At 35.4% G+C, this 24762-nt stretch overlaps 1 protein-coding gene across 2 annotated transcripts in view; it reads right to left on the minus strand.

Annotated features, from left to right (window-relative positions):
* DACH2 (dachshund family transcription factor 2) overlaps positions 1–24762 on the minus strand; it is a 701861-nt gene that overhangs the window by 169258 nt on the left and 507841 nt on the right. The gene's annotated exons all lie outside the window — the stretch shown is intronic.

Consider the following 24762-nt stretch of genomic DNA (forward strand, 5'->3'; position numbering starts at 1 on the left):
TTCTTCTGCCAGATACTCTAAATCATCTCTCTCAAGTTCGAAGTTCCACAGATACCGAGGGCATGGGCACAATGCTGCCAGTCTCTCTACTAAAGCATAGCAAGAGTGACCTTTACCCCAGTTCCCAAAAAGTTCCTCATCTCCATCTGACACCTCATCAGCTTGGCCATATCTGTTCATATTACTATCAGCATTTTGGTCAAAACCACTCAACAATGCTCTAGGAAGTTCCAAACTTCCCTCATCTTCCTGTTTTCTTCTGAGCCCTTGCAACTGTTCTAACCTCTGCCCGTTACCCAGTTCCAAAGCTGCTTCCACATTTTCAGATATCTTTAGAGCATCCTCAGTACTAATATTCTGTATTATTCCATTTTCATATTGCTGTAAAGAAATACCTGAGACTGGGTAACTTATAAAGAAAAGAACTTTAATTAGCTCACACTTCCACAGGCTGTATAGTAAGTCTGGCTGTGGAGGTCTCAGGAAACTTACAATCATGGTGGAAGGCAAAGGGGAAGGAAGCAGGTATGTTTTACATGGCTGGAACAGGAGGAACAGAGTAAAGGAGGAGATACTGCACGCTTTTCAACAACCGGCTCTCTTGAGAACTCACTCACTATCATGGAGAATAGCAAGGGGGAAATCTTCCCATCATTCAATCACCTCTACCATGACGCTCCTCCAACACTGGGGATTACAATTCAACATGAGATTCAGACAGGGACACAAATACAAACCATACCAGCCTCTATAACACTTTTGGTATCAAGTTCATGAGCAAAAACTAGTTAAAATGGTATTACCAAATTAATGCCTTTTGTTGCAATATCCTTTATGGATTTTATCATTCAACCTAATGTGGAATATAATTGATCTTAATTGCATTAGAAGGTATCATGTATATACAGTGAAGATCACTGAGAACTGTAGTGTTAAAACATAATTGTATTTATTTCTAGCTTTACCAGTCCATTTTATACACATATGGCAGATAAGACATACAGACACATTTGTCACTCAAATGTGATTCAGTTGTTATGTTACTAAAACAAAAGAAACAATTCAATACAAGGAAATACAGACAATGAATTTGGATTGTCAACATATCTCATTGAAAACACCCTGTACTGTTTATATGTGTCACTAGCGATTCTATCTGCACCAAATGGCTATGTAGCACCGACTCCTCAGAAAAGACAATAGAGCCTCACTAAGGGGTAAATTAAAATATGCTGGTCAATTTAGTCACTATAACAATATCCATATACTGTTTCTTCATGCTATAGATTTTAAAAAGAGTTAACATACTCTAACTTGTCCTTATGATAACAGAGCATATTTCAGATGAAAGGAACCTTTAAAACGATCATTTTACAGATAGGGAAACCTGAGATTAACACAAATGAAGGCCAAGGTCAACTGCTAATTAGTGGATGAACCATTAGTTTACTGTTAAAAGCTGTTTCTGTTCATCAGTCAAAAAGATAGGCAGAGAGGTATAAGTCATACCTAAGATGCACGGCCATTATAGGGATGAAGCTTAGGTTGGGAAGAGGGTTAGAATCCACAGGGTTCTACTGAAGGAGGCACCTCTTTTCTGGCCATATGAGAAAAACAATCTCCATTCTTAAAATATGTAAATAATCACCCCTCACATATATATGACTGTTAGAATTTAAAAAGTATTTTTCACATCCATAACCTCATTTTATTTTCACAACAAAAATAATGAGACAATGAAAGTAAAATAGCTTTGACAAAAAATTTCTGTATAGCTTATATAACTTTAATATATTATTATTATTTCAATTATAGTGAAAAGCTTGCTAACCACTTCCCCTCTCAAATATATTTCTCGGAAAGAGTAAGAAAAAAGATAATTGCATGGTCTAATTCACTCAAATAAACAGTCTGTATATACTATCCAAGTTTATTAAATTATCAAATACATAAATGGACTTTGTAATAAAGTTTCCCAGCATTTGTAAGCGTTTTAACTTTTGAAAGCACTTTTAAATCCATTATCACATTTTATTTTCACAACAGTTCTATGAGTACCTCCACGAAAAGGACTGTGTCTTACTCTCCTTAACATCAATGCCACAGATTAGGCAATAAATAAGGGCTTATTGAGTGAATATATAAATTAAAAGGTAGAGGAATAAGGGGATTGGGCAAATGGGTAAATGAATAGGGAAAAAAGAACAAAGTAGCTCGGTATTCATTTTTTAGAGTATTTTTAGCAATATGTCTGTAATAATCTGTCTCTACAATTCTGTATTTGTAAAGATATTTTAAATCCCTAAGTGCACAACCTTGCCGTAATTCTTCTTTAGTATTAGAGCTTCATGGCAATGTCCTAACTTATATTGCAGTCCTATATTTAGGACTGTCATAGTTTAGTATAATTTGTATAATTGAATTCAACTCAGATGTGATGAGACTCTCTAAGTACGTCCACAAATGGGTGAAGAATGTAGGTATGCTTATGCTTGCTGTTGTGCATTTTTTTCCTTGTTTATTTTATTGACCATTGTAATCTAGCCTTTCTGGATTTTATGTTATTTGAACCTCTTTTATATTCAATATTGTGACTTTCAACAGGTTTCCAATTACCCCATTGCAACTATTAGTTGACTTTTGCTTTTGGGATATCAAGGCCCTATTGGTTTAATATATGTTGTTTCTGTTCCTTCTAGCTTCATATCTACTGACCAAATACCCATCACTGCCCTCTTCCATCTACCCCAACACATGCTATCAGCAACACAACAAAATATCTTATAGTCTAGTGATCTCAGTTGTTTGAACTTGCTCCAAATTCTGTATGATCACCTGTTTATGTTAACTGCCATGCCTAATACCTGAATTTATCTGTACTAGTGCTTCCTTCACTGAGACAAAGTGTATTGTTCAACTTGGAAGTGACCCAAAATAATGCATTGATAAGAACCGCTGTTACTGACTTTGCAGTAGCAAATCAAATCACAGCAACAAATTTAATGTTTTCCTTCAGAGTTTCTAAGTTGAAACTTATCACAGATTTGTTCATTATAATTATTTCACCTCTAAGTACACTTTCCAGTAGCCTGATTAGAAGAAAAAAAATGCTTATTATAAAATTTCTATTTATTTATTTATTTTGGACGTTGCAGAGAAAGGCAATTCTTTGTTTCTATTGACAAAAAAACTTAGTCTATAATGAAGACAGAGCTAGAATAACAGTATGTCCTACAATAGTGTAATCCACAGGACTCTCAGCATAACGTATTGAATACAATGGCACACTACGCAATCAGCATTCATCAAATATTTATTACTGAGTGCCTAGTCTCGGCCAGAAACTTGTGTTAAAGGTGAGATAATTGATCTATTCTTGATATATTTATCATCCCAACTTTATGTAAGACACTATTCTAGAGTAATGAACATAAAAATGAAGACCAGACAAGTATTACATTGTTGAATAAGGAGCTTTCATAATGAAGCAGCTAGACTCTCTTAGAGTTGATTTGTAAATTTGGGCTCAAACAGGTTATTTTTATTAGCGTTTATCACTAACAGATTACATGTACAAAGAACAAATAGATTGATTGTAATAGCTGTCTTCTTCTTTGCAAAAGAAAGAAAAAGATAGAATCCCCTGTGACAGTTACTTATCATTTAAAGCAAAAACACCTAATGCAAGTTATCATAGCAAATAAAAGATGCTGTTCACCATCATCAAACTGAAATCTCCTCTACTGCTTTGCAGTGTGAGCAGTCATGAACCCAGGGTTTAGGAAAATTTCCATTCTAATTACATTGTGTTCTTACCATTATGATGTCACCAAAATCTATTAACCTGTACATTGATGGAACCATATGTGTTCTCAATTTAATTTTTTTACAATGAGTTATTTTGCCATGAAAATAATGTAAGCTTTGGAGTTAAAATTCATATATTTGACCATATAATGTCTATTTGAACTTTACTAAATCACTGAGCCTCTTTGGGCCTTGGTTTCTTCTAATACCAAAGAGAAATCATGACACTACTCGCTCTACTTGCCTTATAGAATTTTCATGATAATCAAAGGAAATATGTTGATGTGAAACCACTTTGTGAACTAAATTGCTAAACAAATGTGAGCTTTCAAGTAAATGACCAATATATAATATCTTTTTTTTTTTTTTTTTTTTTTTGCTAATTCTTGTATCTACTAAGAAGGGTCTAAAACAAGAATTGGAAAGCAAACAAATACAGTAAGACTGAATTTGATAATCATATGCTATTAGATATGTATAATCAGAAACGCCACCAGTAATGTGTTAGTACATCTGATCATTCTTACAATTATCAATGGGCAATAATACATGTGTTTTGAAGGGAAGATGAAACCTATTCATAACGCATATAATTTCTTTTTAGGCTACTTTTTTTGGCCCTTGGAACCCATTAACATTAAATGAGAAAAAAAAAAATCTAAGACCTCCAAATATTAGTAAGTCTTTAGTGACCAGAATGATTTGTGACTCTAGCATTTACTGACAATGAAGTACATAACATACAGAATAGCTGTTACATTCAGTCTGTCAACTCATTAAATTCTTTGTTTGAATATAAAATTTTTATTTAAAAGATGATATTATTTTGTATAACCATACTAACATATAATACATGCTTCAATTATATGATATATGTCACTTAATTAAACTTCTCTACCTAGTCTTTGCAATAATATTCAGATCATTATCAGGAACAAAGCAACAAATCGAAAACCCTCGTTTCCTAAAATTAAAAACAAGGTGCATGCTCTTTCATTTCCCCACCGCAACATATTGAAAATAACACTAAAATATTTGGATTGGAAGTTTTTATTAGATCTTATTTTCTTCCCTTTTAAAATCAATTTCTTTGTTTCTTGTACACATCTCTTGTCAATAAAATGAAAAATGATATAGATTTAGGAGGATAGTGGTCTCAGTGTAGCATCTCTCATATTATTATTCCAGTATCATCTGTTACAAAGTAAGACCAATTCCCACATCTAATTACAAACAGGATTTCAGAGTCATTAAACAAAATACATTTCCATTAATGCTGCTGTAAGAAGATAGGGGAAAAATGAAGATTAGTTCATGCTGCACCTCTGCTTTTCAATCTTTGAAGATTTAGACCTCTGTAGTTAGAGACTATAAATTTGTCAAAGATCAGCAAAGTTACAGACATGTGAAAATGCTTTACTCCACATAGCTTAGGCTGCACTACTTGTATTTTGTCATTGGTTTTTATTGTGTTGCATTTAGTACACGAGGAAATTAACAAGAAACTGAAAAATTCCTTCTCTGTTGTTTGGTAGGTGCCTGGAGGTATCTTCTTGTGCTCTACAAAGACATGTTCCTCATACTTCAAAGTAAATTTGCTACAACAAAGCTTACATAAGAAAATAGATTACTTTCAAGTAGCTAATTTTGATTCGATAAGACAAAGTTATTTTTTTACCCTATTAAAACACAGTGCCAATTCTTCAAATTCAAGGAAGGTAACAGAATAAATAAACCAAGTAAAGTGGTTCATGCAATATCCCTAAATGGATGAAATATAAACTAAGAGGTATATCTTTTCCTTCAATGAAGCATGCAGTTCTCGTTAACGTTAATGAATCCAGGGAAGACATTGCTGAATGTCTGAAGGACATGTTTTTTGCACTTTATTTACTTACAATTTTCTTATGGAGAGTTTGTTTCAAGTAGTCCAAACAGAGCTTTAAAGTGTCCCTATTCATAGTATTTTAAGCCATATAGCTCATGGAGATCCAAATAATTCTAAACCGAAGAAAGATAAATATGATGACTCTGGTCCTACAGGCAAAGGAGAGAGAAGACTTCTCATTTGAATTTTAACTCTTTCAAGAATAATGACAAATCTAGTATATCACATTAATCCTTTTACCCTTTTATTGTGGATGGAAAGCGGTTAAGACCAGGGCCTCTCTTCCTTCCTTCCTTCCTTCCTTCCTTCCTTCCTTCCTTCCTTCCTTCCTTCCTTCCTTCCTTCCTTCCTTCCTTCCTTTCTTTCTTTCCTTTTCTTTCTTTTCTTTCTTTTCTTTCTTTCTTTCTTTCTTTCTTTCTTTCTTTCTTTCTTTCTTTCTTTCTCTCTTTCTTTCTCTTTGTTTCTCTCTTTCTTCTTTCTTTCTTTCTCTTTCTTTCTCCCTCTCTCTTTCTTCTTTCTTTCCCTCCCTCTCTCCCTCCCTCCCTCCCTTCCTTCCTTCCTTCCTTCCTTCCTTCCTTCCTGCCTTCCTTCCTGCCTTCCTGCCTTCCTGCCTTCCTGTCTTTCTGCCTTCCTGCCTTCCTCTCTCTCTCTTTCTTTCTTTTTTTTTTTTTTTTCGACAGAGTCTTGCTCTGTCATCCAGAGTGGAGTGCACTGGCATGATCTCAGCTCACTGTAACCTCTGCCTCCCAGGTTCAAGTGATTCTCATGCCTCAGCCTTCTGAGTAGCTGGGACTACAGGTGTGCGCCACCATGCCAGGCTAATTTTTTCCTTTTTTTTTTTTTTTTTTTTTTTTAGAAACAGCATTTCTCCGTTTTGGCTAGGTTGGTCTGGAACTCCTGGCCTCAAGTGATCCACCCACCTCAGCCTCCCAAAGTGTTGGGATTACAGGCGCGAGCCACCGCATCTGGCCCAGGGCCACATTCTTTACTATGCACTGTTGAGATGCATCACACAGCAACTCAGTGTTTTCTAATGTGTATGATGGAAATGTAGTTACTCTAGAATTCTAGAAGAAAATGAAGAATTGGCAGTAAAACAATATCTGGATTATTAGTTTTCTAAAGTTTATTTACAGACAGTTCCAGAACTAAATGGGCATCTTACCTATGTATTGCCACACCTCTCTTTCTCCCTTCTGCAATTAGAGTGACAGCAATAACTCATTACCCTATGTACAAAGAGAGAATTGCCACAGCTAGAATTGTCTTTAACTGTAATCTAATCCCACTTACTATTTTACAAATCAGAAAACTGAGGCTCAGGTATAGAAAGAGACTTGCCTGGATTCACAGCTACTTCTTGGCAGAGGTGGTTCTAGAATCCAGGTCTTTTAACACCTAATGTTAGGTTGCTTCCTCTGCAATTTCCCAACTTAATGTCAAATGCACTCTCTTATTTCACCCTCTTATTTTTCCTCATTCCCAAACCATCATGATAGTTCTTGTTTCTTGCTTGAGAGCAGGGACAACCTTCCTGGACTATGACTGTAGCGATAGTGATGTTGATGCAGGTGCTTCAGCACTTCAGCATGCATATGCTCATTCTCTCTCTCTCTCTCATACATACACACACACACACACACACACACACAACTCCAAAAACATTGCTGAAGTATATGAATGCCTTTATTAACTTAATATATCTGGTAGACATAGTAGAGAAGAGGAGTAAACAGAGGTTAGTGGAGATGAAAAAGAGCGGATAGAGTTGGAAAATATCATCCAGAAGCAAAGGAACCAGGCAAAATGAGAATTCAGACCTCAGACCATTCTACAAGTTGATTCAAAATATTAATTTGGTTTCCTGAATTTTTCACTTATTGTGATTTTGTCAGTAGAAATAGCATATAATAGTAATGATGATGAGTTTTCTAAAAATAAAAAGTGTAAATTAATGCTCCTCCCAAAGAAGTCCTGTATACAATACCAAATCCACAAGAACTTATGAAAAGAAAGTTTAACCATTTATATGTCGAAGTATGCACATCTGTTTCCATAGAAATACTAGTGACCCAGAAATCAGGGAATAACATATGTTTTATAAATTTTTGCTATTCATTATTTCCAGTGGAAATTCCATCAAAAGATTGGTAGGGTTTTTTTTTTTAACAAAGTAATATATAATTTTAAATTGAACCCTCATCAGCAATTAACTTCCTGAAATCTACTTGGACAGACTTTTCCAAAATATAGATGATACAAAAAATATTACTTTCCAATTCTATGCCATTAATCCTGATTGGCTGGTTGTGATTTTTCCTTCATTGGCTATAAATTAGCAGCTAATATGGAATAGAAGATTTTCATTAAGTATTTTCTGGCTTAGAGACAATTAAACACGTATAAATGCAGAGAGACTTACAGAGAAAAGGTGGGAAGCAGCAGCAGAGTAGAAAACACATTAGGCTCACTAAACTGAAAACACAAAATCTTGGCTTTGTTACCACCAATTTTCTCTTCGTGTCAAAATATGTCACCTTAAGAGAGGTACTTCATTCTTTTGTGCCTCTCTTTGTCTCTTCTATGATAATAGTCAGAATACTGGCTTCTTACTTGCCTCATAGGGGTAATACAAAGGCATAAGGATGTCAATAACTATATTTTGGCAAGATGTTACTAGACAATGCTGCCCTTGTGTATTCAATAAAATTATATTAAATGCTTACATGTATAGTATCTATAAATTCATTTTTATATTAGTAGACTATAGAACTTTCCATGTTTATAAATGGCATGCTCATGCACTTAAATCACTAAAATAAAGTGTTTCCTTATGTTTATTGAAGGCAAAATGGTTAAGAAAATACTTTGTTCATGAGATAAATGTGTAAAAATAATACCTACTTTAACAACTTCAAAACACTCCTGGGAACCTTGCGCAACACTCAAAAACATGAAAAACAATCTTTGGTCTTGTCATCTTTACTCTAACACTGAAATAACAGCCCAGACATGTTGCTTTTTTAGACTAAAAGATGTACCTCTTTTGCCTTTTGAAGCATTTGAAAATTTAAAAAAGAAAAACTCAAAAACGCTGACTGCATAATAGCTGAGTATTCATGGTGGGTGTAGAACATGAAAGGTTACAGTATGGATCTGTGCCTACACATTTCTTTTCAACTCGAGCAGAATCCTCCTGCATCTGCTAACTCAGCAATCATGCGGCTGACAGATTTCTGGGTTTTCTAAATAATGCATGGGCTTTTCTTTTAACATGTCAGTGCAAAGGTATCAATTCTGCCCCAGTGTCTTTCATGATGTTCATTTGCCTTGACAGCATTCCATTAAACCAATGAGTTTCTCCCCTCCTGATGGTTCCTTAAATATTCATCCGAGTGATGTATTTGTTGTTTTTAAACGTATTATGAAGGATGTTTGCATTTATGAGAAAACTGCATGGCAGGTATAGTTGGAAAAAGAGGTAGAACAACAATCAAACTTTACAGCATGATGCTTTTCCTCATTCCTTTGATTCCTCCAACTCCCTCCCTCCCCGCAAACACCACCACCCTCTACCCTCCCAAAAGAAGGTCTACACTCAAAACATTTGAACTTCCTAAAGAAATAACACCGAAATATTTACTACTACTTGATATATCTCTTGAGAAAGCAAAAATATCTTTATTAAATAATGCAGGTTAACTTCAGCATCCACACTAGGAAAACAAATGCTTTGTTCTTTGCTCAGTGTTTTATGGGAGCAGGTACTGTCTCCAGTACAATGCATTGATGTTCCATTGATTATGTCTCAGTAGGAGGAACAAGCCTAAAAGCCAGAAAGTTAAAAGGGAATAGCATTTGTGCTCTATTTTTATAATGAGGTATGTAGTTTTCCTAGATGCTGCTGCCCATAAAATACAAACCTTGAGCATCTGCAGAAAATAACTTTTGCCCCCTGGTTAAAAATGATTTAGATGCAAATCAGTCCTAATGGTTTATAGAGGTTTCTTTGCAAATTTCTGCAAGCCATTTAAGATAAACATTAGGATTTTAGGATGATCAGCTAGAGGAGGCACTTGTAACCACCCATTTATGATGCAGCTAGAGAGACTTGACAATTTAATTCATACAGAAAAAAGAGAGACCTGGACTGAGAATGCATTAGGTTAAGTGGACATGGTGCCAATTTACACATGTAGAATAATCCTTGTGAAGGAACAACTTCCTCTTTTTGCCAAGAAAGAGAAGATAGGCATCTTCAATAAGATTTGGAAATACCGTTCATTAGGAAATATTAAAGGTTCAGAAAAGAACGAGGTAAACTTTGAAACAGGAAGCGTTTGTGTCTGGGACCCTAACTTTTAGTTCTTTTTTCTCTCCTGTTGTTTAAAATCTCTGTCCAGGGAATTCCCTCCTCTCATCAGCATTAGCTCTCAAACTTTGATTCACACTAACATGTAAACGACTCATAACTGTCAAAAATAGAATACCCTGGGTAGCTTTACAATTAACTTTATGCTTTGCATTAAACACATCCTAAGAGAGTTGGCAATGGCAGAAACACGACAATTTCTCAGAGTCCATAAAATTATCTTACTTAAAGATAAATGTAGCTCTGAGGCAGTGTCTTTTGTTACTTCATTAATTATATCTAATTCTGAAAGGAAACATAACTCTTTAGAATCTGTGTCCATCAACTTCCCTCAGTAAGTTAAAAACCAAAACTCTCATACATGAGTGAAATGAATGTTTCTTACAGCGAGTGCCTACATTGTTTCCATATTGAAGTTTTACTCCGAGAGTCAACGATCTTAATAGTGGTTTCTTGAAAGTTTCTCCAACTATATTCTTCTTTTATTATTAAAAAGCTACTAATTTTCAGTCTATAATTATTTTTTTATTTCACTTTATATTTTACTGTTTTATTATTTATTGTACAATTTTTGATAAATGTTTATCTTATGTGTAATCATTATCCATTTATCATTATCATGACATATTTATATACCAATAAAGAATATATATATGTGTATGGTACATAAATATAAATCTGTATGTATATAATATTTTGGGTGTTAATCCCTTTGAAAGGGGTCTCATTTAACTGTTGTTAAGGTTTAAGATTTAGGCATAATTCTCCATAGTAAGCCAGAAGAGAAGAGAAAAAAGTCTAGGAAGATATCACTCCCTTAAGGACTTACCAAAACCTATGAGAGTGTACCTTAAGACAGTTCACTCAGTGGCAACTTCCCCAGAATTTGTTTTTTCTTTTCTTTTTTTTTTTTTTTTTTTTTTTTTGAGACAGAGTCTCGCTCTGTCGCCCAGGCTGGAGTGCAGTGGCCGGATCTCAGCTCACTGCAAGCTCCGCCTCCCGGGTTCATGCCATTCTCCTGCCTCAGCCTCCTAAGTAGCTGGGACTACAGGCGCCCGCCACCTCGCCCGGCTAGTTTTTTTTGTATTTTTCAGTAGAGACGGGGTTTCACCATGTTAGCCAGGATGGTCTCGATCTCCTGACCTCGTGATCCACCCGTCTCGGCCTCCCAAAGTGCTGGGATTACAGGCTTGAGCCACCGCACCCAGCCTGTTTTTTCTTTTCTCCTTGTACTACTGTTCATGTTATTTCAGTAGAAGAAAACTTACATAACCCCCATCTCCCACCTTTGTTTGTTTGTTCGTTTTTGCTTTTGTTTGAGACAGAATCTCGCTCTGTCACCCAGGCTGGAGGGCAATGGCGTGATCTCGGCTCACTGCAACCTCTGCCTTCCGGGTTCAAGCTATTCTCCTGCCTCCCGAGTAGCTGGGACTACAGGAGCGTGCCACCATGCCCAGCTATTTTTTTGTATTTTTAATATTAGTAGAGTCAGGGTTTCACCGTGTTAGCCAGGATGATCTCGATCTCCTGACCTCATGATCTGCCTGCCTCAGCCTCCCAAAGTGCTGGGATTACAGGCATGAGCCACCTCCCACCTTTTGAAGTAAAACAGACATACCTTTATCCCAACTAGTGATACCTTCCTACTTTACTCTGTATACATTTCCTCCTTCTGAATCTGAACTGTCTTACCCCATATGTGACCAGAAGCCAAGGGTTAGAATGCCAGGCTAATTCTAGTAGAGCTGAGTCTATGAGAGCATTGGTCTTGATGACAATACTGCTATGATGACCCCTATGTGGCATAATTTATTTTCCTGCTCTATATTGTTTATACTACAAACTTCAGAAAAGTCAGAGGTCAATTCCTCTCTCCATATATCAACCAAACAATCATATTTCACTTCTTAAACTTTCTTTAAAGTCACAACCTTTGCTTTTATTGTTGAAGGCAATAAACTTTACTTTTTTTGTAAAAAAAAAAAAAAAGAAAGAAACTTTAATGCTACCACTTGGCAGGATCAGCTTGCCTCTAAAAAGGGGAATTACAATGTTGGAATATCAAGAAATTTGCATAAGAAAGACCATAGAGTGCGGAGCATCCAGGAAATGCATGGTGTATGAAAATCTATTTTTTGAAACCAATCTGTGAATATGTAACGTACAAAATTCACTTTGGAAATGTAAAATGTTTGGCATTTCTTCAAAGTGTTAAAAACAGAGTTATCATTGTACCCAGAAATTCTACTCCTTGGTATATATCCCAGAGAAATGAAACCATATGTCTACACAAATCTTGCACACAGATGTTTATAGTAATATTATTTATAATAGCCAGAAAGTGGAAGCAACCCAAATGGCCATGAACAGATAAATGGATAAACAAAATGTAGTATTTTCATAAAACGGAATCTCATTCAGGCATTAACATAAATGAATTTCTGATACATGCTACAATATGGAAGAACCTTAAAAACATTATTCCAAGTAAAATAAGTCAGACACAAGAGGTCACATATTGTATGATTCTATTTATGTGAAATATCCAGAATAGGTAAATCCATACAGAGAGTACAATGTAATAGTAAATTAGTGGTTTCCAGGTTCTTGTGGATGCAGAGAAATGGGCATCCTAATGGGTACAGGATTTCTTCATGGAGTGATAAAATATTTCTGGAATTTGATAATAAGTTATTAAGACTAGAATTAGATAATGATAGTAGTTGTATAAGTCTGTAAATATACTAAAACCACTGAACTGTACACTTCAAAAGAGTGAATTTTATGGTATGTGAATTTTACCTCAATAAAACTCACAAAATTTTCACTTTGGATACTACAGAACTTCCAAACCTTTCCATAAGGGCACAGGTATTTATTACTTGAGTTCCATGCATGAACTAGGTTCACTGTATATACTGATTATATCCATGACTGTGATGTTAATATCCAAGTATCATAGAAAGGTAGGATTTAGAAAAAATAATAGTGATTATATCTGAGTCCCTTACACTAATATGTCCAGTGTAAAGTAGAATCCATTCAATGTGGGAGATATTTAATGAGCTCAACTCTATGTGAAACTATATGCTTATTAAACTGCCTTTTAAAAAGTAAATAGAAACAAAATAAGAGTATATATGTATATGATGACAGTGCAGAATTACTATTATTTTAATTTTTAGATACATATATACTCTAAAGACTATCTCAAAATCAATATACACTGTAAATTAACCTTTGAAATCTGGCATTGTATTAAGCAAATTACTATTGAATATTTTGTCATGTTCCATTTAATTCATGAAGGAACACTTCGTAAATGATAGCATATACCAATAATTACTTATAGTAAACTCCATTTATGAACACAATCTCTCAACATAGATATAACAATAATTTGTCAAAGGTTTTAGAAAATAAAATAAAATTATATTACTTTTTGGTCCAGTTTAAGAACCATTGCCAATATTTTCCCATTCTGTTATTTTTCACCTGTTTGTACTTAACCTGTAAGGATAACATGTGTGTCTTGGAAGATATTGCAAATCAATTTGCAAATACCTTGAAGGGAACAGTATGCTGGATAACACCCTGCATGGCTTCCTAGCGATTGAGTCTTGTCAGGCGCATCTAATCTCCTGTGACAGAATGACAGCATGGGAGATAGAGGGGAAGCAATAGATATAATTTATTTTGACTTTACTAAGGTTTTGGAGACCATTCTAAACAATTGGCTCATCAATATATTGTGAAAATCCAGTCAGAGCACACACCTGAAGAGAGTTCCCAGCAGGGGCACGAAGAGTGATCACCCGTGAATAAATGTTAAGTTGAGGCAATGATACAAAAAAGTATTTTCCAAATCCCAAAAGCAGGAAAAACATTTCTGTCAGTGTACTGAACATGGACAGAGGCACATTTTGATCACATGACACTAACCTCAAACTTCTAAGGAAGGGTTCAGAACCTGAAGTGACATCACTAAGTGAAAGATTCTGTAAGGAATAAATAGTATGGACTATGAGAGCAACAGATTCAGGAGAGTACCCATTAAGTAAAAACAATACAAACAGAAGATGGGACTAGACTAATGATGCTCAAGAATTATAATAATGAATTCTAAGGCAATATGATTATCCCAGACTCATTCATTATAACCAAAGCACCAAGAGAGAATACTTGGTTGAAATCACTTGTTTTGAACCACACAAAACTGTAGCAGAGCTAGATATTTAGCATTAATGTACAAAAAACCAGAAACACTAAATGAGAATAACATGTAGGAATCAAGACAATATATTCAACACTGATTACGTCTTCTCAAAAGTGAAGTTCTGCCCTTTGATTTGATAATAGCATAGTTGGGGACAGGAGGAAGTTGGAGGACTAGGAAGATCAGAATGATTATGCGTTGGCTAATACGATCTATAAGGATAGATCACATCATTTCAAATTATTAATTGTGAGGAAGAGATAACACTAGGCCAAACTCTGAGGTGACTGCATACAAACTGACCTTAATATTACTGACAAAACAAGAAATGTAATTCACTAGATGAGGTATTAGGAAGAGACATAATAAACAAGTCCCCAGAAGTGAGAGTTGCTTACTCCTGGAATGAGTTATAGAAGGGTATTGAAAAAACAATAGGTTCTTCTGGCTTACTTTTTAAGGGGTCATAAGCACAGAAGAAAGATGGGTAAAGTAGTAAAAGTTGAAAATTATATCAGAAAAAACCCTCTCAAAACAGTTCTTGGTATCAGGAGCTAATAAAAACAGCAAGCCTCGCTTGATTCCCTAGAAACATCTTGCTCCATATCTAATGAGGTGTTTGGATAACATAAAGAAAGAAGGCAATCTTGGGATTTTCTAATTCAACTTTGCAAGTTAATCAACCATATACACTTTGATTCTCTCCACTAAAACTATATTTTCCAAAAGGTAAAGTACTCAACATCTGCTCCATGGAAGCAAAACTGACACAAAAGTCAGAACAAGCAGGGACTCGGAGGATAAAGATTTACATGGTTATAATCGTGGGTTCTCCAGAGAACATCACTGAGCATAGTTCTTCCTGAAATAAGCAATGCAGTTAAAAATACTCCATTTATTTCTACAAGTAAATGGGCAACCCTGGAAGTCTTTGTTATAGTTTAAAAATAGATTCTGCAACTGTATAACTATATTTCTAATTTGACAGCTACAATTATAATCATTCAAGCATCTATTTCCCACAAACTCTCTACAGCCATAACCTTTAGTGATTAATTATAAAGCTCCATGAGAAATAGTACACAGACTAATTTCCTAAAACAATAAAAAACAGAATTTCTCATTTGGAGCTAAATGAAACATGAACAAGTTGTTATTCATGCTGAAATCTTGATGCAGAGTCATGGTGCAGCCATTATGGAAACTATTAAACAAACCTCAAATCAAAGAAACTATAGGTCTGCCTTCAAAGAGAAAATTCTGGTCTTGCATAAGAATATTCTAACTCCTATATTTGCTTTTTCTTTTAAAGCCTAATGGTATTCACTCTATTTTCATACTCTCCTGCCTCTGCTCTTGTCGAATCACCCAAAAATATCAACTTAAGCAAAATAGAAGATGTAAGAACTCCCAGCAGGAAAACTCTTTTTTTCACACACATTCAAACATCTCCACTAAATACGGCCTTCCAGTATTTTTAGGTCAGTGTGCTGCTTATTTCAGGATGTGTCAATAAATTTGGAAATTTCCTTAGGTCATGAAATACGTGCTCTCTGACCACCGTGGTTGGTTTTTTTGTGAAGAGCAAAATGCACAATGATTGATCTCATACCCTCTAGGAAGTTGGTACATTGCTGTACATTTCTCTGCTTAGTTCAATTGTGAAAGCATGATCTTTTAGTCTGTATTTTGATAAAGGCTTTCACAAATAAAAGCCAATACCTCCACGATTAAATGGCAAGAATCAATGGGTCATGGGGGGCTAGAATAAAAAGTTACAAGGAATATGCAGAGAAAACAAAATTTGATCCTTTTTAAAATGACAAGATAGATAAACATATTAACACCAGCAGAAAAATTTTAATTGAATACTTGGCATGTTTTTATACCTGTGGTATTATGCCTTCAAGTGATTTAGCCACTAATAACAATGATGAAATTAAAATAGTAATTCTGCCACAATAAGTCATTTAAAACAGAGTGTGCTCACTCTTAAATTGAAAAACAAACTCATTTTTAAAGTTTTCTGGTTACACAAACCATTGGGAAAATGGCTTATAAGAACCAAAAATTGGCCTCTCAAGAAAAATGTTCATATGACCACAAATACATTCAACAAAGAGAGACCATTCATTTATATTTATAATTGTGTCTTATAAAAACAAATGCCACTCATAAGGGAGAAAACAGGAAAGGTAATATGCCCTCAGCTTGATTTCAGAGCAGGGATATAAATCATTGAGTTTATACTTAAAACAGTATAAAATTCTAAATCATATTTAATAATTTATAATATTTGTGGCTCTAACTAGATTTTTTAATTTCAATTTTTAATTTTTGTGGGTACATGGTAAGTATATTTATGGATATATATTGAGGAGATATTTTGATACAGGTATACAAAACATAATAATCACATTAGGGTAAACAGGGTATCTATCACCTCAGGTATTTATCCTTTGTGTTATCCACAAAAAATACAATCCAATTACACTCTTTTAGTTATATTTAAATGTGCAATGAAATTATTTTTCACTATAGTAACCCTGTTGTGCTAGCAAATACTAGGTTTTATTCATTCTTTCTATTTTTGTACCCATTAACCCTCCCCACATCACCTCCTCACCTCACCCCCCACTACCCTTCTGAGTCACCTTCTACTCTCGATCTCCATACATTCACTCATTTTAATTTTTAGCTCCCACAAATAAGTGAGAATATGCAGAGATTGTCTTTCCATGCTTGGCTTACTCCACTTAACATATTAACCTCCAGTTCCATCAATGTTGTTGCAAACGTCAGGATCTTGTTATATTTTTATGGTTGAATACTACTTCATTTTATATATATATATATATATATATATATATATATATATTTACTACATATTAAAAAATATATATATGTATTTTATGGCTTGATTAATTGGACAGTTTCAGAACTTCAAGTGAAACATTTGTTTTCTATACCTTAATTAATTGAAGAGAAAAAAAGATAATATCAAGAAAGAAAATCTATCAGAGATGTAGTCAAAATAGTAATTCCCAGAGTAGATCCTGAGGTCAGGTCAGGTCTCATCTGAAGTCTGGTAACTATTTTGTAAACAAAATATTAGTCAAGCCAAATTAAGGAAAATCTCCTTTATCAGCTGCATCTCAATGTCTAGGCTTATTGATTGAGATTCATTATAAAAGAAAGAAATTAGATTATGTAGCTTAAACTATACTAGAAAATTGATTCAAACATTAGAAGCATAATGTTATGATGGAAAGATCAAGGAACTATGAATCAGTGCGAGATCTCTCACTACCTAGCTGTGTGATTACTGGCCAATTTCTCATGCTTCATACATCATCTGTAGTATGAAAGGTTGGGATTTAATTATCTGAAGTCACTTAGGACTCTAAATTTTAATTTTAGAGATCTTCGTCAATAAGATTGTAAACAACAGGCGCTTTATAGTTAACCTAAAAATGTAATTGATCAAAACTTTATAGTAATCAAACATAAAATTTCCTCAAGCCATGTCCTCAACTCTTACCCAACTTCTGTAAATGTCCTGGGGTCTCTGAGAATCACTATTTGAAAATGACTGTCTAGGGGAATAGTACAGTGTGTTTATTTTTTGAAAGCTTATTTTATTTTAATGATTGATCTATGCAATACTGAGGCCATTATGTACAGATAAGTGAGGGGAGCTTTATTCCTTGGTCTCTTCTGCACTGGACAAAGTCTTGATGATATACCCATTGGTCTGGAGGCACTCAACACAATGAGACAATCTGTTTAATATTTCATTCAAAGCTATGCAATTTTTTTTTTCTGATGTTCAATTTCACCTTCAACAAAGAACAATTTAAATTCTACATCCTACAATTGAATCTCTTTCTGATTGTCTTAGAAGTAATTTTTTCTTTCTCTATATTGTCACAGTTCTTCTTGTTGCTTTTATCACATTCCATGTTAGAGTATAGTCATTTATATATTGATTCATTTTTATCTCCTCTCCTACCTAGATCATAAGCATTTGAAATACAGTGATTTTTTTTTTTGTCTTCTCTCCTCAGACTACCAACATATTGCCTTTATAACTGTTGGAATATTGTACATTGTGGAGCTTAATAAATATGAAAATTGAATTTTGTTGAGAATCTTATTCAAGAATTACTCTAATCCCTCATGGAGTGGTTTAGAAATAGTCACTAGCCGCACTGCTTATTTCGTTTATGTACTTGCCCTTCATGGAATGTCTATTATTTGCTAGTCACTTCAAATATACAACTGGAATTACTTACAACAAAATTGAAAATAACTGCATTTTATCATAATCTAACACTCACTTCTATGTCACCACATAAATGATGGAAACATTCAATGTTTATCCCTCTGGATACCTCACAACCCACTCAATTGAATATGTACCAAATTGACTGCTTTTCTTTGGCCTGATTAGATCTAGTACTTACCTTGTGAACAAAGTTTGACTGTTTCTCCAAGATCTAGCTTTCCTTTGGATTAAATAGCCAATCTCCCAGTCCTACTTGAACCATAAGCATTGAGAAAGAACATTCCCATAACTAGTAATCAGACCATAAATGCTATGACCCCTGATCTCCCTTGTTGGAATTAGCTATTTCTGTCGCTTCTTGGAAGGCACCAAAGTAGATAAAAGTTGGAAACAAAGAGAAATCAAGCCCAGTCTTTGATCTCAGTTTAAATGGTGCGATAGGTGACCCAAAGGGCAACAAGACACACTAGTCCCCAGATTACCAAAAATTTTCGGATCTAACATGCTTGAAATAAATTTTCATTTACAAATGATCATTTAGGAAACTGTAGTAGTTTCACTTTCCAGTAGAGCAGAGATTTCATTTATTCAGACTTTGAAATGTTTCAGAAACTTCATTTAAACCTATATAATAATAATTATTATTATACTCCAAGTCAGCTTCACTTCATTACATCAAGATAAGGATAATTAGATTGTAATCTCTGCATGGCCAAGGACAATCACTTCTGTCACTCAATTTCTATTGCACCAAGTATAACTTCGTACACAGATGGAAATCTATACTTTATTTTATCACAATGATAGAGATATTCAGAATTAGGCCAGATTATATCTAGACAGGAAAATTATTAACTATTTAGCAAGTTTAAAATAAGGCACCAGTATAGCTCTCATATATGATAGCTCATTACAAAGGAGACACATTAAAAACATTGTAGAAAATCTTTTTCCAGAAACTGGTATTCCTGAGACAAACATGAAAGAAATTACTGTGTGAACTCTCACTAATTTTTATTGGTAGAAAACACTGCTTTATAACAACATTGTATTATAAGAGGCTTCCTTTAGAATATTGGTCATTTCTGAGTTACTTTAAGTTTTGAAAGCCAGTATGGGTTAACTGGCATTAGGATTAGGAATCTGATAATCAGTTTTCTCACTGTATCTTCATTTTAACATTTTTTTTGAATTCCACGGTTTTGATAAAGTCAAATTCTCATTACAAACCAAGATTGAAGAGGAAGCATAACGTGGGAAAAGCAAACACTTTGGATTTAACTAGACACAAGACTCAAACTTAGGTCTGCAATTTACTAGCTTTGTGATTATAGGCAAGGCTGAACCTTTGTGCTTCTGTTTCCTGATCTATAAAATGGGAGTATTGAAAGTACTTTTTCTCAAGATTTAGGTAAAAATTAAATGAGTTATTATGTGAGATACTTAGTACATAGTAACTAATAACTATTCTTACTGTTGCTATTATTATTGTTTAGTGTTGTTTATTCTTATCTATGGGTTGTTTTCAGTTTCCAAGAACCCAATAAAATACACATTTTCCACTGATTCCCCAGTAAATTGCATCCAGGCTATGTAGAAAAAAGTCACTGTTAGCACTGGTTGAAGTGCAGTTCTCATCTTGCATTTCACCATGAAAATTGTAACTTTACATGAGGCGATCTACACTGTCTTAAAGTCAGAGGACTTTCTCATACTGGTTTCATTCAATAATTTTCCTCTTTAATTGCTCTTACCACTTTCCTGAAAAATAAAGCCCCACCATGCTTGAATTTCCAGGAGTCTAGAAAAAGAGATGTAAAGCTGCTGCCAATTTACCTATCACATTATGTTGAATTAAATTGCAGAATTAGTTTGGAAATCTTTGGATCCTAAAATCATCTTTAATTGCCTTTAAAAAAAAAAAAATATTTGGGGGACAGGGCCAAGATGTTGAACTAGAAGCAGTTCATGTGCACTGCTCTTATGGAGAAGAAAGCAAAGGGCTAGAGAACACTGCCGTGCAGGCCAATCAACAGAGAAATCATGTAGGGATCCATCAAGGCAGCAGGCAGAAACAGAGAACAGAAAGGAACAAAGCTGGCCACTAACCTGTTAGATATCAGCATCTTAAAAAATATCGGCTGAGTGCGGTGGCTCACACCTGTAACCCCAGCACTTTGGGAGGCCGAGGCATGTGGATCACCTGAGGTCAGGAGTTCGAGCCTAGCCTGGCTAACATGGTGAAAACCCTTCTCTACTAAAAGTACAAAAATTAGCCGGGTGTGGTGGTGGGCACCTGTAATCTCAGCTACTTGGGAGGCTGAGGCAGGGAGAATTGCTTGAACCCAGGAGGCAGAGGTTGTAGTGAGCCAAAATCGTGCCACTGCACTCCAGCCTGGGTGATAGAATGAGACTCCGTCTCAAAAAAAAAAAAAAAAGAAAATAGGATTTCATATCCAGCCAAACTAAGCTTCATAAGCGAAGGAGAAATAAGATCCTTTTCAGACAAGCAAATGCTGAGGGAATTCATTACCAAATGGAAAACATTTCATGTTCTTCAACAGGAAGAATCAATATTGTTAAAATGGCTAGGAGAACCTCTCAAACATGGAAAGGCTGAGTGAGTGAGAGCCCCCAGGGAGATTCCTGCTCCCCACAGGGACCTGTGCAAGACTGGGAATGGGGAATCACCCTGCTCCCCTGCACCCTTCCACCACACTTTTAGACTGAGGCAAAGAGTCACCTGAAGGTTTTGTGGGGGCAACTCCCAAATCCAAGAGGACCTCCACAAGTCTTGGACCCTGGGACAAACCAGCACAGGTGTCACAGAGCCAATAGAGGCCACAGTTGCAACGCCGGGGAGCATTAACATTGTTACACCACTGCTTTTCAGCTAGGGCTCAGCTCCAGCTTCTGGCCCATCAGTCCTGCTTTGACCCAAACTTGGCTACCACCACCCAACTCTGCCACTGGTAGCCAATCGAGCAACAATTGCTAGAACCTCCATATGTTCCTCTACTAATAGCATCTTTAACAAAATTTCAGTCTTTTGATCATTTTTTAAAAAGAAAAAAGAATGAAAAGGAACAAACAAAATATCTGAGAAATGTGAAAGTATGTAAACCCCCACAAGCACTTCACATGAAGATTTTCCCCAAGACACATAATCATCAGATTCTACAAGGCTGACATGTAAGAAAAAATGGTAAAGGCAGCTAGAGAAAAAGGACAGGTCACCTACATAAGGAAGCCCATCAGAATAACAGCAAATCTCTCAGCAGAAACCCTACAAGCCAGAAGAGGTTGGGAGCCTATAGTCAACACTGTTACAGAAAGGAAATTCCAACCAAGAACTTCATATCCGTGACTGGGCGCGGTAGCTCACACCTATAATCCCAGCACTTTGGGATGCCGAGGCAGGTGGATCACCTGAGATCAGGAGTTCGAGACTAATCTGGCCAACAAGGTGAAACCCCTTCTCTACTAAAAATACAAAAATTAGCCAGGCGTGGTGGCGGGCACCTGTAATCTTAGCTACTTGGGAGGCTGAGACAGGGAGAATTGCTTGAACCCAGGAGGCAGAGGTTGTATTGAGCTGAGATCGTGCCACTGCACTCCAGGCTGAGCGATAGAGTGAGACTCTGTCTCAAAAAAAAAAAAAAAAAAAAAAGAATACATATTCGGCCAAACTAAGCTTCATAAGTGAAGGAGACATAAGATCCTTTCCAGACAAGCAAATGCTGAGGCAATTCATTACCAAATGGAAAAACATTTCATGTTCTTGGATAGGAAAAATAATATTGCTGAAATGGCCATACTGCCCAAAGCAATTTCCAGATTCAATGCTATTACTATCAAACTATCAATAATATTCTTCACATAGCTACAGAAAACTATTCTAAAATTCATATGGAACCAAAATAGATCCCAAATACCCAAAGCAATCCTAAGCAAAAAGAACAAAGCTGAAGGCATCACATTACTTGCCTTCAAATTATATTACATGGCTACAGTAAACAAAACTGCATACTGCAGGTACAAAACAAACACATAGACCAATATTACAGAATAGCTAACCCAGAAATAAAGTCACAGACCTGAAACCATCTGATCTTTAATAAAGCTGACAAAAACGAGCAAGGGAAAAGGACACCCTGTTCAATAAATGGTGCTGGTATAACTGACTAGCTCTATGCAGAAGACTGAAATTGGACCTCTTCTTTACAGCATATACAAAAAATCAACTCAAAGTGGATTAAATTCCTAAATATAAAACCTCAAACTGCAAAAACCTTGGGAGATAACCTAGGAAATACCGTTTTGGACATAAGAACTGGCAAAGATTTCATGAAGAAGATGCCAAAAGCAATTGCAACAAAAGTAAAACGTGAGAAATGGGACCTAATTAAAGTCAAGAGCTTCTGAACAGCAAAAGAAACTATCAACAGAGTAAGAAGGCAACCTAGAGAATGGGAGAAAATATTTGCAGTTGATACATCTGACAAAGGTCTAATATCAATAATTTTCAAGGAACTTAAACAAATGTGCAACCAAAAAACAGCCCTGTTCAAATGTGGGCAAAGTACATGAACAGACACTTTTTTAAAGAAGATATACATGTGACCAAGAAGCATATGATAAAAACTCAACACCATTGATTATTAGAGAAATGCAAATCAAAACCACAATGAGACAACATCTCACACCAGTCAGAATGGCTATTACTATAAAGTCACAAAATAAGAGATGCTGGCAAGGTTGTAGCGAAAGGGGAATGTTTATACACTGCTGATGGAAGGGTAAATTAGCTCAACCATTAGGGAAAGCAGTGTGGTGATTCCTCAAAGAACTAAAAACAGAAGTACTATTTGACCCAACCATCCCACTACTGGTTATACACCCAAAGGAATATAAATTGTTCTACCATTAAGATATATGCACACATATGTTCATTGCAGCACTTTTCACAATAGCAAAGACATGGAATCAACCTGAATGTCCATCAATGAGAGAGTGGATAAAGAAAATGTGGTAAATGTGCACCATGGAATACTATGCAGCAATAAAAAACAATGAGATTATTTCCTTTGCAGGGACATGGATGGAGTGAGGCCATTATCCATAGCAAACTGATGTAGGAACATAAAATCAAATACTACATGTTCTCACTCACAAGTGGGAGCTAAATGATGAGAACATATGAACAGGAAAAAAGGGAACAACAGGCACTGGGGCCTATTTGAGGGAGGAGGGGGTAGCAGGAAGAAGTTCAGAAAAGAAATAAAACTGTTGGGGACTATCTTTAGTACCTAAGTGGCAAAATAATCAGTATGTACACCAAAACCCCAAATCAAATATTTACCTATTTAACAAACCTGCACATGTACTCCTAAATCTAAAATAAAATTGGATACTTCTTAAATCTTTCCTTTATTTATGTGTCCATCCTTCCACTTATCCATCCATCCATCTTTGCATCTGTTCATCCATTCATTCATGTGTGTTGATAGTTATAATTCCACCTACCTTCAAAAGAGATCTGAGGGGTCTTATGATCAAGGCCAAGGTAAAATGATCACGGGGTAAAAGAAAGAAACAAGTAACATGAGAGGAGAGGACTTTCCACTCTACAAGTCACCGCTGTTTTCTTTTCCTTTCATCCATCTTTTCTTCTTTGCCTGCTCCCTGTTCTACCTCTTTTCATTAATCCCTGTCGATAACGCCTGGAGTCACCCAGCACTTTCCTTTATCTAAGGAAATGGTACTCCAGCTGAAAAGACTTCAGCCCAGCCAACCTGGACTGTCAGCATTGCCTTTCAGTGGTAAATTATTTAGAATAGGATGGAGTAAGAAACCTGGGGTGATGCTGGAGTGCAGCAGTCTTTGTCAGGCAGAGAGCACAATGGCTAGCACTATAGGAATTATAATTCAATTCCACCACAGCAAAACAGTGAAGATAACTAAATGTTTCCAAAACGAGATTAAGACTTGTAACTGTTTTCTAATGTCAGTGTACAAATGCTAGCAATAGGGCTAAGCATCCCTCTTGAGTATCTTTATTTATTTATTTATTTTTTTATTTTTTTAGAAAATAGATACCCATTTTATTTGTCTTCTTGGTGTTGAATCTTCTTTATTATTATTATTATACTTTAAGCTCTAGGGTACATGTGCATAACGTGCAGGTTTGT

This window comes from Papio anubis, chromosome X (genome assembly GCF_008728515.1).
Source record: "Papio anubis isolate 15944 chromosome X, Panubis1.0, whole genome shotgun sequence".
NCBI lineage: Eukaryota > Metazoa > Chordata > Mammalia > Primates > Cercopithecidae > Papio > Papio anubis.